Source organism: Topomyia yanbarensis, chromosome 3 (genome assembly GCF_030247195.1).
Source record: "Topomyia yanbarensis strain Yona2022 chromosome 3, ASM3024719v1, whole genome shotgun sequence".
In the NCBI taxonomy this organism is placed as follows: domain Eukaryota; kingdom Metazoa; phylum Arthropoda; class Insecta; order Diptera; family Culicidae; genus Topomyia; species Topomyia yanbarensis.
Window position 1 is genome coordinate 219,063,954 of NC_080672.1, and position 14,884 is coordinate 219,078,837.

Genomic DNA, 14,884 nt, shown 5'->3' on the forward strand with positions numbered 1-14,884 from the left:
ACATGTCTTACTATCACTTTATAGAATATAAAGCGATCGATATTCGTTATTAAAACAGTTTGATAAAACAAATGATATATGAGTCAAACATAGATGCATGTACCTTAGATACTGTTTGTGAACAAATGACAAATATATTTCATGAAGAAAAAACTACAAGGGGCAGCCCTATGGGGTTGCACGAACTGTAGACGTAGGACTATACTACTTAATGTAAAATATTTATTTTCTTAGTACTTAGTGTGTGGAAAAAAAACACCCGGACCGGTGACGAAAAATCAAATTTTAGACAATATAATCACATCTCATGTATAGAACAAGCTTTCTAGTTGCTCTCAAACAGATCCTAAAAGTTCAAACACCCATGGATAACCCCAAGTTTGTAGATGTGTTTCGATGCCACAGGATTGTAAAATGGTTAATATTACGTCATGAAAATTCAATTCTTCCGTGACAATTTTTTTTTGCCTGCAAAATGCCCTGTGGGTATGCAAAGCTCATGATTTGTTGGGATATTAGCATTGATCGGAAAATGCTTTCCAACGCTGCGCATTGCATACATACAGGACATTTTACAGGTCACCAGAAGCTGTTCATTTTACCACCGCCACATGTTCATTTTACCCACTCGCTATAAACATGTCTCATTTTTGGACATGTTTAGAAAATATCAAGAATCATGTTTGAAAAAATGTGTTTATGACGAAGTATTTTTACCATATATGTACAAAACATGTCTAACAAGAAACATAAGGTGATTGTAATATCTCATTCACTTATTAGTTAGAAAATAATGACTTTGCTTAACGTGTTCATTTTACCGCCAATTCCCCTACCTACCAACACATTCGCATACATACCTACCAAACATTGGACCCAAGCGTACAATGCAAAATGAGTCAACGCTGATGATGATGCGTAGAGCGAAAGAGACAACTAGTACCACCACGACACTATTAGCGCATTTCACCAAAATTCCACGCGGCCTTTCCCGATTGAAAGGAACGGTTGCGCTTAGCCCATCTGTCATAATATCGTGATTTTGCATAGCGAAGGGCTGAATGATAACACATTTTGTTCCAAAAAACAGCCCTGCGTTATGCAACACTTTGTGCAGGTTGATTATACCAGTTGCAAGTGGGGCCAAATTCATCAAGTTCCGTGAAATTCCTTTTAAATTACAGAATTGATAAAATTGCTTAGATGAGCTAAACTAATTAATCAAATCCTGTTTTAAAAACTGTCCTCGCGTTTAAACCAAAATGGGAAGCTTATTACTACCACTACATTACTTAATTTCAAGCGCAAATACATGTGCTAGTTAAACCAAAAATTTACTGGCAACATTACAGCGGCATTTAGGAACCAGTTGGAGCGGTCGCCTGTTGGACGACAGGGTAGCGTCCCTCCACAGCCAGTGTAACGGACTTCTAGCTCAGTTACACTGGCTGTAAAAAACACAGCGCATGTAATCTGCTTCGCCACCCGTTCAACAGGGCACTGAGCGTGGCTGGCCAAGTCCGTTCTTTAAATAGTCGATGATGACGTCATTCATAGAAGCGTTGCGCGCTAGGTATACCAATCTGTCGTACAGGGCTTGGGAAGCGCTATCTTCTGTGTGTTAATGCGCGATATTTTGACAAGGTTGTATTTTATTCAATTTTTTAATGCTATGATATCAAAAATCTTTGGGTTTATCTAATGGAATCTATTCTTAGAAGTATTTCGGGGCGATTTGTGCAAAAAATTTGAAAATCTATCGTGAGATGGCTGAATTATATGCGTTTAAAATTGGACCACTTTTCGTTACATACCATTTTTGTAGAATTTACAGAGTGCACCCCCATATCGAAAACAAAGACGTAGTCCTACATCAAAAACTTTTGTTTTGATTCGATTATCCGGATGATTCGATAATCCGAAGCGAAATTTTTCTGCACCCTACGGATAATCGAATCTGGTCTGTAAAAAACAATATTTAACTGTGAGAAGCTGAAAATTTTTCGATTTTGACGCATTTCCTTCCCAGTGTGCGTTCAAAATGTTTAAAACTATTGATTTTTACTCCTCATAACTAGCAATAACAAACATTATTTAACTGTGAAAAGTTCAATTTTTTTCGATTTTGACGCATTTTCGTCCCAATGTGCGTTTAAAATGTCTAAAACTATTGATTTTCAACTCCTCGTAACTCGCAATAACAAACAATATCTATCTGTGAAAAGTAAATTTTTTTTCGATCTTGACGCATTTTCTTCCCAATGTGCGATGAATATGTCTAAAGCTATTGATTTTCAACTCCTCGTAACTCGCAATAACAAACAATATATATCTGTGAATAGTAAAAAAAATCGATTTTGACGCATTTCCTTCCCAGTGTGCGTTTAAAATGTCTAAAACTATTGATTTTCAACTCCTCATAACTAGCAATAACAAACATTATTTAACTGTGAAAAGTTCAATTTTTTTCGATTTTGACGCATTTTCGTCCCAATGTGCGTTTAAAATGTCTAAAACTATTGATTTTCAACTTCTCGTAACTCGCAATAACAAACAATATCTATCTGTGAAAAGTAGAATTTTTTTCGATTTTTACGTTCAATTTTTTTCGATTTTGACGCATTTTCTTCCCAATGTGCGTTTAAAATGTCTAAAACTATTGATTTTCAACTCCTCGTAACTAGCAATAACAAACAATATTTAACTGTGAAAAGTTGAAATTTTTTTTCAACATTTCCTTCCCAATGTGCGTTTAAAATTTCTAAAACTATAGATTTTGAACTCCTCGTAACGCGCGATAACAAACAATATTTATCTGTGAAAAGTTGAAATTTTTTCGATTTTGACGCATTTACTTCCCAGTGTGCGTTTTAAAGTTTAAAACCATTGATTTTCAACTCCTCATAACTAGCAATAACAAACGTTATTTAACTATGAAAAGTTCAAATTTTTTCGATTTTGACGCATTTTCGTCCCAATGTGCGTTTAAAATGTCTAAAACTATTATTTTTCAACTCCTCGTAGCTCGCAATAACAAACAATATCTATCCGTGAAAAGTAGAAAAATTTTCGATTTTGGCGCATTTTGCTTACCAATGTGCGTTTAAAATGTCTAAAACTATTGATTTTCCACTCCTCGTAACTCGCAAGAACAAACAATATTTATCTGTGAAAAGTTGAAAATTTTTCGATTTTGTCTCATTTCCTTCCCAATGTGCGTTCAAAATGTATAAAACTATTGATTTTCAACTCCTCGTACCTCGCAATAACAAACAATATCTATCTGTGAAAAGTAGAAATTTTTTCGATTTTGACGCATTTTCTTCCCAATGTGTGTTTAAAATGTCTAAAACTATTGATTTTCAACTCCTCGTAACTAGGAAAAACAAACAATATTTAACTGTGAAAAGTTGAAATTTTTTTTACGCATTTCCTTCCCAATGTGCGTTTAATTTTTTTACTGTGTTGACGGTGTAATCAATTAGTTTTTATGTCTGATCACAAATCGACATATTTTTATGTGTAATATCTGGTTGTGCAAAAATATTTTTAATTTATGTAGAGTGAGAAAGTGGGTCCACAACAGTAAATAACAAGTGCTGTTAATCTGTGGTTCGGAAAAGGAGATATTTGTAAAATTTCAGACTCCATAATCGCTGCTAGCGCTGCTAATCATTTTTTGCCCGGGATATGAACGCAGAAGAAAAAGAGCCCGGAAGCTCTAGCCAGCCGTGTGCTCAGTGCGCTACGCCTATTATAGATGGTCATGCAAGTGTTGAATGCTTCGGTCGATGTAAATTATCGATCCATGTACGTTGTCTACCCGGGGCGACGGAAGAAGAAATAGTGCTATTGCAGAAGATCCACAATGCCGTGTTCGTGTGCGATGCATGTCTAGCGTTGAATGAGTTCGAGGATAGGCACAGTGAAAAACGACTAGATGAAATTGCCAAAAAATTAGATGATCTCGCGGGTGTTATGGAAATGGCAAAAAATTTCAAACAAACAGTGAAAAAGATAGTATGTGAAGAAATAGTGCGAATTAATAAACGGTCTACTGACGCTGGTGGAGATAAGGATGAGCTGCCTCGACGTATACTTACGCGATCATCTGCCAAGCGGAGGAAAGTGGATGAGTGTGAAAACCACAACGACGAAACGCCAAAAACAAGCTTTGCGGATGCGGTGAAAGGTCGAACCGACAACAAAACTCTAGAACAAATCAAGAGAAAGGATTCCATTCAAAAGCCCGACCCAGTAGTCATCATAAGACCAAAAGAAGGCATACAGGTTGACGATGCGCGTGCTGAGCTGCGAAGGAAAGTGGATGCTCGAAGTGTGAATGTAAAACGAGTGACTAACGGCAAGAATGGTGAGGTTGTAATTGCGCTGAAAGATGATGAAAGTGTTGAGCTGTTGAAGAAACACGTAGAGCAAAACATGGACGGAAAATACGATGTCAGCGTCAGGGAGAATTTACGACCTACTATCAAACTAGTCGGCATGCGTGATGTACTGGATGAAAATGAGCTGAGAGACACATTAGTGAGCCAAAACGACGTCTTTGAAAACCTAACGCACTTCAAGCTTCGAAAAGCATACCGCAATGAGAAATTTCAGTTCAACAACTGCAGCGCTATCATTGAACTCGATGCTAAAACGTTCACTGCGGTCATGCAGAAAGAAAAACTTAATTGCGGGTGGGACCGATGCAGAGTGCTTGATGGACTGCAGGTGACAAGATGCTTTAAATGTTGCGGATACAACCACAAAAGCAATGAATGCAAAGCAGAAATTTCAAAGGGCCCAATCTGCAGTGAAAACCACCCCGTGAAAGAATGCAAATCCAAGACGCAGAAGTGTGCAAACTGTGAAAATCTCAACATTAAGAGAAAGCTTACCATTGACACAAATCACGCTGCTTGGTGTGTCCTTTGCCCGGTCTACACTTAGAAAAGCGGAAAAACATGATTGATTATTCAAAGTAGCAATCATTGTATAGTTCATAAGATCGTACCATCAACAACGTTCATCTGCTTCCCACGGAATTTGCCCGTCATGGCAGCGGCCTTCTCCGGTCAGATCCACAATTGCAGCATGCCGATGGGTGCAATCAGCCCGATTCCATCAACGACGTTCTTTTGGTTTCTACGGAACTTGTATGTTATGGCAGCAACCTTTCCCGGTCAGGTAAAGCTAAGGAGGGTATATGTCCTCCCGAAGCTACTCAAGATACTGCGCACCTTAAACTAGATCCACAATTGCAGCATTCCGACGGGTGCAATCAGCCAGATTCCATCAACGACGTTCTTTTGGTTTCTAAGGAACTTGTATGTTATGGCAGCAACCTTTCCCGGTCAGGTAAAGCTAAGGAGGGTATATGTCCTCCTGAAGCTACTCAAGATACTGCGCACCTTAAACTAGATCCACAATTGCAGCATTCCGACGGGTACAATCAGCCAGATTCCATCAACGACGTTCTTTTGGTTTCTACGGAATTTGTATGTTATGGCAGCGACCTTTCCCGGTCAGGTAAAGCTAAGGAGGGTATATGTCCTCCCGAAGCTACTCAAGATACTGCGCACCTTAAACTAGATCCACAATTGCAGCATTTCGACGGGTACAATCAGCCAGGTTCCATCAACGACGTTCTTTTGGTTTCTACGGAACTTGTATGTTATGGCAGCGACCTTTCCCGGTCAGATAAAGCTAAGGAGGGTATATGTCCTCTCGAAGCTACTCAAGATACTGCGCACCTTAAACTAGATCCACAATTGCAGCATTCCGACGGGTACAATCAGCTAGATTCCATCAACGACGTTCTTTTGGTTTCTACGGAACTTGTATGTTATGGCAGCGACCTTTCCCGGTCAGGTAAAGCTAAGGTGGGTATATGTCCTCCCGAAGCTACTCAAGATACTGCGCACCTTAAACTAGATCCACAATTGCAGTATTTCGACAGGTACAATCAGCCAGATTCCATCAACGACGTTCTTTTGGTTTCTATGGAACTTGTATGTTATGGCAGCGACCTTTCCCGGTCAGGTAAAGCTAAGGAGGGTATATGTCCTCCCGAAGCTACTCAAGATACTGCGCACCTTAAACTAGATCCACAATTGCAGCATTCTGACAGGTACAATCAGCCTGATTCCATCAACGACGTTCTTTTGGTTTCTACGGAACTTGTATGTTATGGCAGCGACCTTTCCCGGTCAGGTAAAGCTAAGAAGGGTATATGTCCTCCCGAAGCTACTCAAGATACTGCGCACCTTAAACTAGATCCATAATTGCAGCATTCCGACGGGTACAATCAGCCAGATTCCATCAACGAGGTTCTTTTGGTTTCTACGGAACTTGTATGTTATGGCAGCGACCTTTCCCGGTCAGGTAAAGCTAAGGAGGGTATATGTCCTCCCGAAGCTACTCAAGATACTGCGCACCTTAAACTAGATCCACAATTGCAGCATTCCGACGGGTGCAATCAGCCAGATTCCATCAACGACGTTCTTTTGGTTTCTACGGAACTTGTATGTTATGGCAGCGACCTTTCCCAGTCAGGTAAAGCTAAGGAGGGTATATGTCCTCCCGAAGCTACTCAAGATACTGCGCACCTTAAACTAGATCCACAATTGCAGCATTCCGACGGGTGCAATCAGCCAGATTCCATCAACGACTTTCTGCTCTCCACGGAACTTTTATGTTATGTAGGACATGCAGATGCTACTCCCGCTGAAAACCCACCCCCATTACAGGTGGACGTCATCGCCGCTCATCTTTCTACCGCTCAACCGTCAGGACATTACTTGCAGGAACATCTTAGTATCTACTATCAGAGCGTGAGAGGACTACGCACCAAAATTGACGAGTTGTTCATCGCTGTTTCAGACGCCGAATATGATGTTATTGTTTTAACCGAAACGTGGCTGAATGATAAAATCAATTCACTCCAGTTATTCGGCTCAAAGTACACGGCTTACCGTAACGATCGCGATCCAGACAGTACAGGTAAAAAACGCGGTGGCGGTGTGCTTATCGCAGTGTCCAACCGGCTCTCGTCTAAACAAAAAAATGCTCGAACCGATATCGAACAACTACAGGTAGATATTCGCGGTCGCGATACTAATATTTGTGTTGACGTAGTGTATATTCCACCGACTCCGCATGTAATAGTGATTTTATTCAGAAGCACATAGACTCAGCACTTGACATCGAAACTTCCATTCAACCCAACACGGCTCATCTACTGTTTGGTGATTATAATCAATCTGGACTTCTATGGAAAAGTACCTCCTCCGGCTATGCCTTCCCAGACCATTCTGAATCAACATTCTCTAGAGCGAGTATTGCCTTACTGGACGGAATGTCTGTATTGAACATGCTGCAAATGTGTACAGTAAATAAGAGACGAAATCGAACCCTGGACCTCCTTTTCGTAAATGAAGAAGCTTCTATTAACTGCACCGTTTCAGAAGCCCTTGAGCCGTTAGTTGCTTGTGACGCACACCATCCTCCTCTTCTAGTAACGCAGATCTGTCCTCAGTTAGTTGTTTATGACGAAATGCTAGATGTCAGGGAGTTCAATTTTTCAAAAACTGATTTCAATAGGCTCCAGAACTCACTGCAGGCAATCGATTGAGAGACTTTGCTAAATTCCGCGATCGATGTAGATGTTGCCGTAGAAAAACTTTCACTGGTCGTAAAACAACTTTTCAAACTACATGTTCCCGCACCACGTCCCCGACCAAAACCAGCGTGGTCCAATCGTCAATTACGTAAACTGAAAAGACTGCGAGCAGCTGCACTTCGGCATTACACCAGCCGACGAAACCCCCTCACAAAACGAGAGTTTATTGAAGCCAGCAACAGTTACAAGGCATATAATCGCTTTCTCTATTCAAGACACGTCGCACAAACCCAATCGAACCTGAAACAAAATCCAAAGCAGTTTTGGTCTTTCGTTAACGGGAAACGTAAAGAAAATGGGCTTCCTTCCAGTATGTTCCTTGCAAATGAAACATCAAGTACCCCAAGCGGCATCTGTGACCTATTTGCGCAGCATTTCTCAAGTGTGTTTAAAAAAGTCTCGGCCAACTCCACTCAGATGGAACATAGTCTTCAGGATGTCCCTCATGATGTAATTAATTTAGGCATTATTCAATTTACTGACGAAGATATTCTAACTGCTATGAGAAAGCTAAAGTCTTCAACATCGGCAGGACCAGATGGTATTCCTTCCATTATAATCAAAAGATGCGCAAGCGCATTATGTACGCCTTTAAGACTAATTTTTAACCAATCGCTGTCGCAATCAACGTTCCCCGTCTGTTGGAAAAAATCAGTTATGTTTCCGGTTTTTAAAAAAGGTGATAAGCAAAATGTTGCGAACTATCGTGGCATAACTTCACTTTACGCTGGCTCAAAGTTATTTGAAATTTTAGAAGGAAATGTGCTGTTTCGTGAGACCAGAGCATATATATCGAAGGACCAACATGGCTTTTTTCCTGGTAGATCGACAACTACTAATCTAGCCCGATTCACTTCGTTCTGTATTAAAAATATTGAACTTGGATCTCAGGTCGATACTGTATACACGGATCTCGAGGCTGCATTCGATCGTGTAGATCACTCTCTTCTACTGGCAAAGATGAAGCGGCTGGGCGCTTCGGATTATTTTATAGGGTGGCTTAAATCATATCTAGTAAATCGTTCTCTCTGTGTAAAATTAGGAAATAACGAGTCATACAGTTTCATCAACTTGTTTCTCGTTGTTTTTCAATGACGTTTGTTTTGTTATACCTCCTGGGTGTAGACTTATATATGCCGATGATCTCAAACTATTTCTTATTGTGCGGTCAATAGAAGATTGCAAGGAACTACAGCAACACTTAGACGCTTTTTGTAGTTGGTGTAATCGCAACTTGCTGGCTCTCAGCGTGTCCAAATGCTCCATAATATCTTTTACACGTAGAAAAAGTCCAATACTGTGGAACTACACCATTTCCGGGGAATCGCTAGAGAGAATGACAGTTGTCAGAGACCTCGGTGTACTTCTGGACTCACAACTGACATTCAGAAATCATTACTCTCACGTTACAGCACAGGCAAATAGAAATCTCGGTTTCATTATAAGAATTGCCAAAGAGTTCACTGATCCATATTGTTTGCGGGCACTCTACTTTTCACTTGTGCGATCTGTCTTGGAAGCTTCAGCACCCATTTGGTGTCCTTACACAAGCATTTGGATCAACCGAATAGAAGTAGTGTAGGCAAGATTCCTCCGTTTTGCTCTTAGAACTCTGCCGTGGTGTAATCCAACAGAGCTACCACCGTACATCGATCGCTGTCGTCTGCTCGATATGGAAACCCTAGCCAAAAGGCGGAACACATTTAGAGCAGTATTTGTTGGGAAGATATTAACTGGCCAAATAGATGCTCCAGATATTCTCACAAATAAATGTCAATGTGCCCCCGAGAAGTCTCAGATCGCATAACTTTTCAAGACTCGAGTTTCAACGCACCGAGTACGGTCAAAACGAACCCATTAGGGCGATGCGTAATGTCTTTAATAGTGTTTATGGCCATTTTGACTTTTCTGTATCTTGTGATGTTTTCAAAAATAGACTAAGAAGGTTGACTTAGATTTTAAGATTCATTTTTTTGTAATATTTGTATTTTTTATTTATGTAATGCTGTGTACTATGTTATTATATTTTATTGTAGTGTGAATCCATTGTAATCAGGTGTGAATATATGGAAAGATAATGGGTTTTTACGCCCATTTGAGGATTGCTTCTGAAGTATATCCTGAAATGGGCTTTTCTCATTCAACTACATTTCATGTAGACCAACATAGGTCAGATGAAAAATAAGAATAAATAAATAAATAAATAAATAAATAAATAAATAAATAAATAAATAAATGTGGAATAAAATTTCTAAAACTATAGATTTTCAACTCCTCGTAACGCGCAATAACAAACAATATTTATCTGTGAAAACTTGAAAAAATTTCGATTTTGACGCATTTACTTCCTAATGTGCGCTTAAATTGTCTAAAACTGTTGATTTTCAACTCCTCGTAACTCGCAATAACAAACAATATTTATCTGTGAGAAGTTGAAATTTTTTTGATTTTGACGCATATACTTTCCAATGCGCGTTTAAATTTTTTAAAACTATTGATTTTCAACTCTTCGTAACTCGCAATAACAAACATTATTTATCTGTGGAAAGTTGAAAATTTTTCGATTTTGACCCATATTCTTTCCAATGTGCGTTTAAATAATTCTTTTGTTTACGTTGGACGCTTGGATTGCTCGCTCTTGCTATAAACGATAATTAGTTCTGAAAACCTTAAGTTAACATCTAGAAAAGTTTACTAACAGTATTCAGTTCCGAATGGGTTCGTATCAGATGATTATAGTCAGTGATTGGTTATCCAAAAGAAGGAAGAATTGCGAAAACCTAAATAATACAACCCATACTGCTGCCATTGTTTCAAATGTGCCACATTCGTGCTCTTTGTTGCTAGCGAAATGATCTGCAAAAAGTGTTGCGTGCCGATTGATGGCAAAACAAATTCGTACGCTGTGTGTGAAGGAAAATGTGGAGAGCGATTTCATGCAGATTGTGTGGGGCTTACAGAATCACAAATTGATTCATTCTCTGAAAATGTCTTGTGGCTCTGTGATCATTGCGTAAGCTTTCTTTTCAAGATACCCGATACTATGGTAGTGCCAGAATCAAAGATAACTCAGCCAATGCAATTTGAGCAAGAACTGAAACATCTCAAAGCCGAAGTTGATGGCATTTTGGATACGTTATCAACTATTGTTCCGAGTGTTAAACGACACAATCAGCACCATTCGACGCCGATATCCATGCCGAATCTGCTGAATAAAACAAAATTTGACCCGATCTCGAACAATATTTTCGATTGTTCCCTCGTAACTAGCGATAACAAACAATATTTATCTGTGGAAAGTTGAAAAGTTTCCGATTTTGACGCATTTTCTTCCCAATGTGCGTTTAAAATGTCTAAAACTATAGATTTTCAACACGTCGTAACTCGCAAGAACAAACAATATTTATCTGTGAAAAGTTGAAATTTTTTCGATTTTTCCAATGTGCGTTTAAAATATCTAAAACTATTGATTTTCAACTCTTCGTAACTCACAATAACAAACAAGATTTATCTGTGAAAAGTTGATTTTTTTTCTTTTGATTTTTTTTTATTTATTTATTTATTTATTTATTTATTTATTATACAAGAACAAAAAATATTTAGCTGTAAAAAGTTGAAAATTTTCCGAATTTGGCGTATTTTCTTCCCAATCTGCGTTTAAAATGTCTAAAACTATTGATTTTCAACTCCTCGTAACTCGCAATAACAAACAATATTTATCGTGAAAAGTTGAAATTGTTTTGATTTGGCGCATTTACTTCCCAGTGTGCGTTTAAAATGTAACTAGCAATAGCAAACAATATTTACCCGTGAAAAGTTGAAATATTTTCATTTTTTACGCATTTACTTCCCAATGTGCGTTTAAAATGTCTAAAACTATTGGTTTGCAACCCCTCGTAACTCGCAATAACAAACAATATTTATCTGCGAAAAATTGAAAAAAAAAATCGATTTTAACTCATTTACTTCATAATGTGTTAAAAAAGTCTAAAACTATTGATTTTCAACTCCTCGTAATTCGCAATAACAAGCAATATTTATCTGTGAAAAGTTGAAATTTGTTCAATTTGGCGCATTTTCTTCCCAATGTGCGTCTAAAATGTCTAAACCTATTGATTTTCTACTCCTCGTAACTCGCAATAACAAACAATATCTATCTGTGAAAAGTTGATTTTTTTTTCGATTTTGACGCATATACTATTCAATATGCGCTTAAAATTTCTAAAACTATTGATTTTCAACTCCTCGTAACTCACAATAACAAACAATATTTATCTGCAAAAATTGAAAAAAATTCGATTTTGACTCATTTTCTTCCTAATGTGCGTTTAAAATATCTAAAACTATTTATTTTCAACTCCTCGTAACTCGCAATAACAAACAATATTTATCTGTGAAGAGTTGAAAAAATTTCGATTTTGACGCATGTCCTTCCCAATGTGCGTTTAAAATGTCTAAAACTATTGATTTTCAACTCGTCGTTGCTCGCAAGAACAAACAATATTTAGCTGTAAAAAGTTGAAAATTTTTCGATTTTGACGTATTTTCTTCCCAATGTGCATTTAAAATATATAAACTATTGATTTTCAACTCCTCGTAACTCGCAATAACAAACAATATACACCTGTGAAAAGTTGAAATATTTTCATTTTATATGCATTTACTTCCCAGTGTGCGTTTATAATGTCCAAAACTATTGATTTTCAGCTCTTCGCAACTAGCAATAACAAACAATATTTACCTGTGAAAAGTTGAAATATTTTCAATTTTGACGCATATACTTTCCAATGTGCGTTTAAAATGTCTAAAACTATTGATTTTCAACTCGTCGTAACTCGCAATAACACACAATATTTATATGTGAAATGTTGAAAAAAAATTGATTTTGACTCATTTCCTTCCCAATGTGCGTTTAAAATGTCTAAAACTATTGATTTTAAACTCGTCGTAACTCGCAATAACAAACAATATTTATCTGGGAAAAGTTGAAAATTTTTCGATTTTGACGCACTTCCAATGTGCGTTTAAAATGTCTAAAACTATTGATTTTCAACTTCTCGTAACTCGCAATAACAAAAAAATATGTGAAAAGTTGATTTTTTTTATTTGGCGCAATACCTTCCCAGTGTGCGTTTAAAATGTCCAAAACTATTGATGTTCAACTCGTCGTAACTCGCAGTAACACACTATATTTATTTGTGAAATGTTGAAAAAAATTTGATTTTGACTCATTTTCTTCCGAATGTGCGTTTAAAATGTCTAAAACTATTGATTTTAAACTCGTCGTAACTCGCAATAACAAACAATATTTACCTGTGAAAAGTTGAAATTTTTTTCAATTTTGACGCATATTTCCAATGTGCGTTTAAAATGTCTAAGGGCCGATTTCTTCACCTTCGCTTAGCGCTTAAGCCAGGTTTAAACGTACTGGTGAACCTCGTTTAAAAGTTAAGCGAGGGTGAAGAAATCGACCCTAAAACTATTGATTTTCAACTCTTCGTAACCAGCAATAACAAACAATATTTATCTGTGAAATGTTGAAAAATTTTCGATTTCGACACATTTACTTCCTAATGTGCATTGAAAATGTCTAAAACTTAACTCCTCGTAACTCGCAATAACAAACAATATTTATCTGTGAGAAGTTGAAGATTTTTCGATTTTGACACATTTACTTCCCAATGTGCGTTTAAAATGTCTAAAACTATTGATTTTCAACTCCTCGTAACTCGCAATAACAAACAATATCTATCTGTGAAAAGAAGAATTTTTTTCGATTTTGACGCAATTCCTACAGTAAAGCAATACCGAGTTTCGCTAGTTTTTCGTTTCATTTTTTCGAGCTTTTGCCGGTCGAGTTCAGTGATAGATCTTAGTCTTAGTAGTTCAACAAGTTGTGAAGCAGGAAATTACGGAGTGCGCGCTGCTCCGTGTGTGTATGGGTGAAACGGAGCCCTAGGTTCTTGTTTCACTCAGCTGAAGAAAACACTTCTGCCAGCTGATCTGTCAGTGAAGCAACAACGTACGCAACCGTTACAAGACCTACAAGCCGATTAGCTTTCGCAGGCTTGCTTGCAAGATCGTATGCAACTAGGCTCTGCCCGCTCTCAGCTAGTCGCAATTGAAGGCTCCGACAAAACAGATCTCTCTGAAACTCCGAGAGCCATCTGCCTCGCCATCACGTGTTCGCGAGTACGAACAAAGCACCAAGCAACCACATTGAAAAAATGTTGCGTTGGTGTGCATTGTACCTGTCAGAGCCTTTGGACGTATTGGGCAGGATACATTAACGAGGTTAAAACGTTCCTATTTCGGCTGGACCTTCTTACGCTTGGCCGCGATAGTTAGAGGAAAAAGCGTAGTCGCCATCCGCCTCGGCGGAGTCGCACAACTGACCATCAGTACCTTTAGCCTTTGGGTGGATCAGATTAAAAAATAAGGTGAAAGGGTAGACGTTACTTGCTTAGGCAAGAACGCACTTAAAGCTTCTTTTCTCGAATATACGTCAGCTGTAAACCCGTTGAACTGACCGTCAGTTAGCAACGAAACCCGACCGCGCTTGCTGACAGAATGGCGTCAGTAGAAGTAGAAAAAAATGCGAAATCGAAAGCATCAGGCTCCAAGCGAAAAATTGATGGGACGGACAGTGAAACAGACCCCCGTGGAAGTGCTGGCGAGAAATCGATGGGAGCAATCCCTAAACCTGGAAAAAATTCGGTCCCGGTCAAAAAGGGAAGAGGTAGACCACACAAGCACTAAAATGGCAGAACAAACCCATCCTACACAAGGCGAAATATCTGGAGACATTGGCACCGATAACGGACACGAGATCAACATTAACAACGAAATCAGCAAAAACATTAGTGAAGAAGGCGGAAACTATGAAAACGGATTGCACAGAAAACATAATCGAATACCACACGAAGGTAACAACGTACAAACGAAGGACACGATGGCCGAACCTCGTTGGTTGGAGCAGAGCGAAGAGAAAGTAGCCTCTCCACTCCTTCCAGAAGGAGAGAACGATCCAGAGGACGGGGGCGAGGACGCTATACCCCAACCTGTGCTCCGACGGTCACTCGGACGTTCTGCCAACAACCAGGAAATGGTATACCGAAGAACAACGACACCCCCGTCATTAATCTCTTGGAATATTCAGGGTCTGAAGACAAGCAAGGCAGAATTGGACATCATAATTAA

General features: G+C 38.6%; 2 protein-coding genes across 2 annotated transcripts in view; one reads left to right on the top strand and one right to left on the bottom strand.

Moving 5' to 3' along the window:
* The window catches only part of LOC131693880 (uncharacterized), a 517,149-nt gene that overhangs the window by 135,720 nt on the left and 366,545 nt on the right, over positions 1-14,884 (bottom strand). The gene's annotated exons all lie outside the window — the stretch shown is intronic.
* LOC131693881 (coiled-coil domain-containing protein AGAP005037) overlaps positions 5,012-14,884 on the top strand; it is a 1,201,847-nt gene continuing 1,191,974 nt past the window's right edge. The window contains exon 1 of the mRNA XM_058982139.1: positions 5,012-5,885. The gene's annotated coding sequence lies outside the window, so the exon portion shown is untranslated. The remainder of the gene's footprint in view (positions 5,886-14,884) is intronic.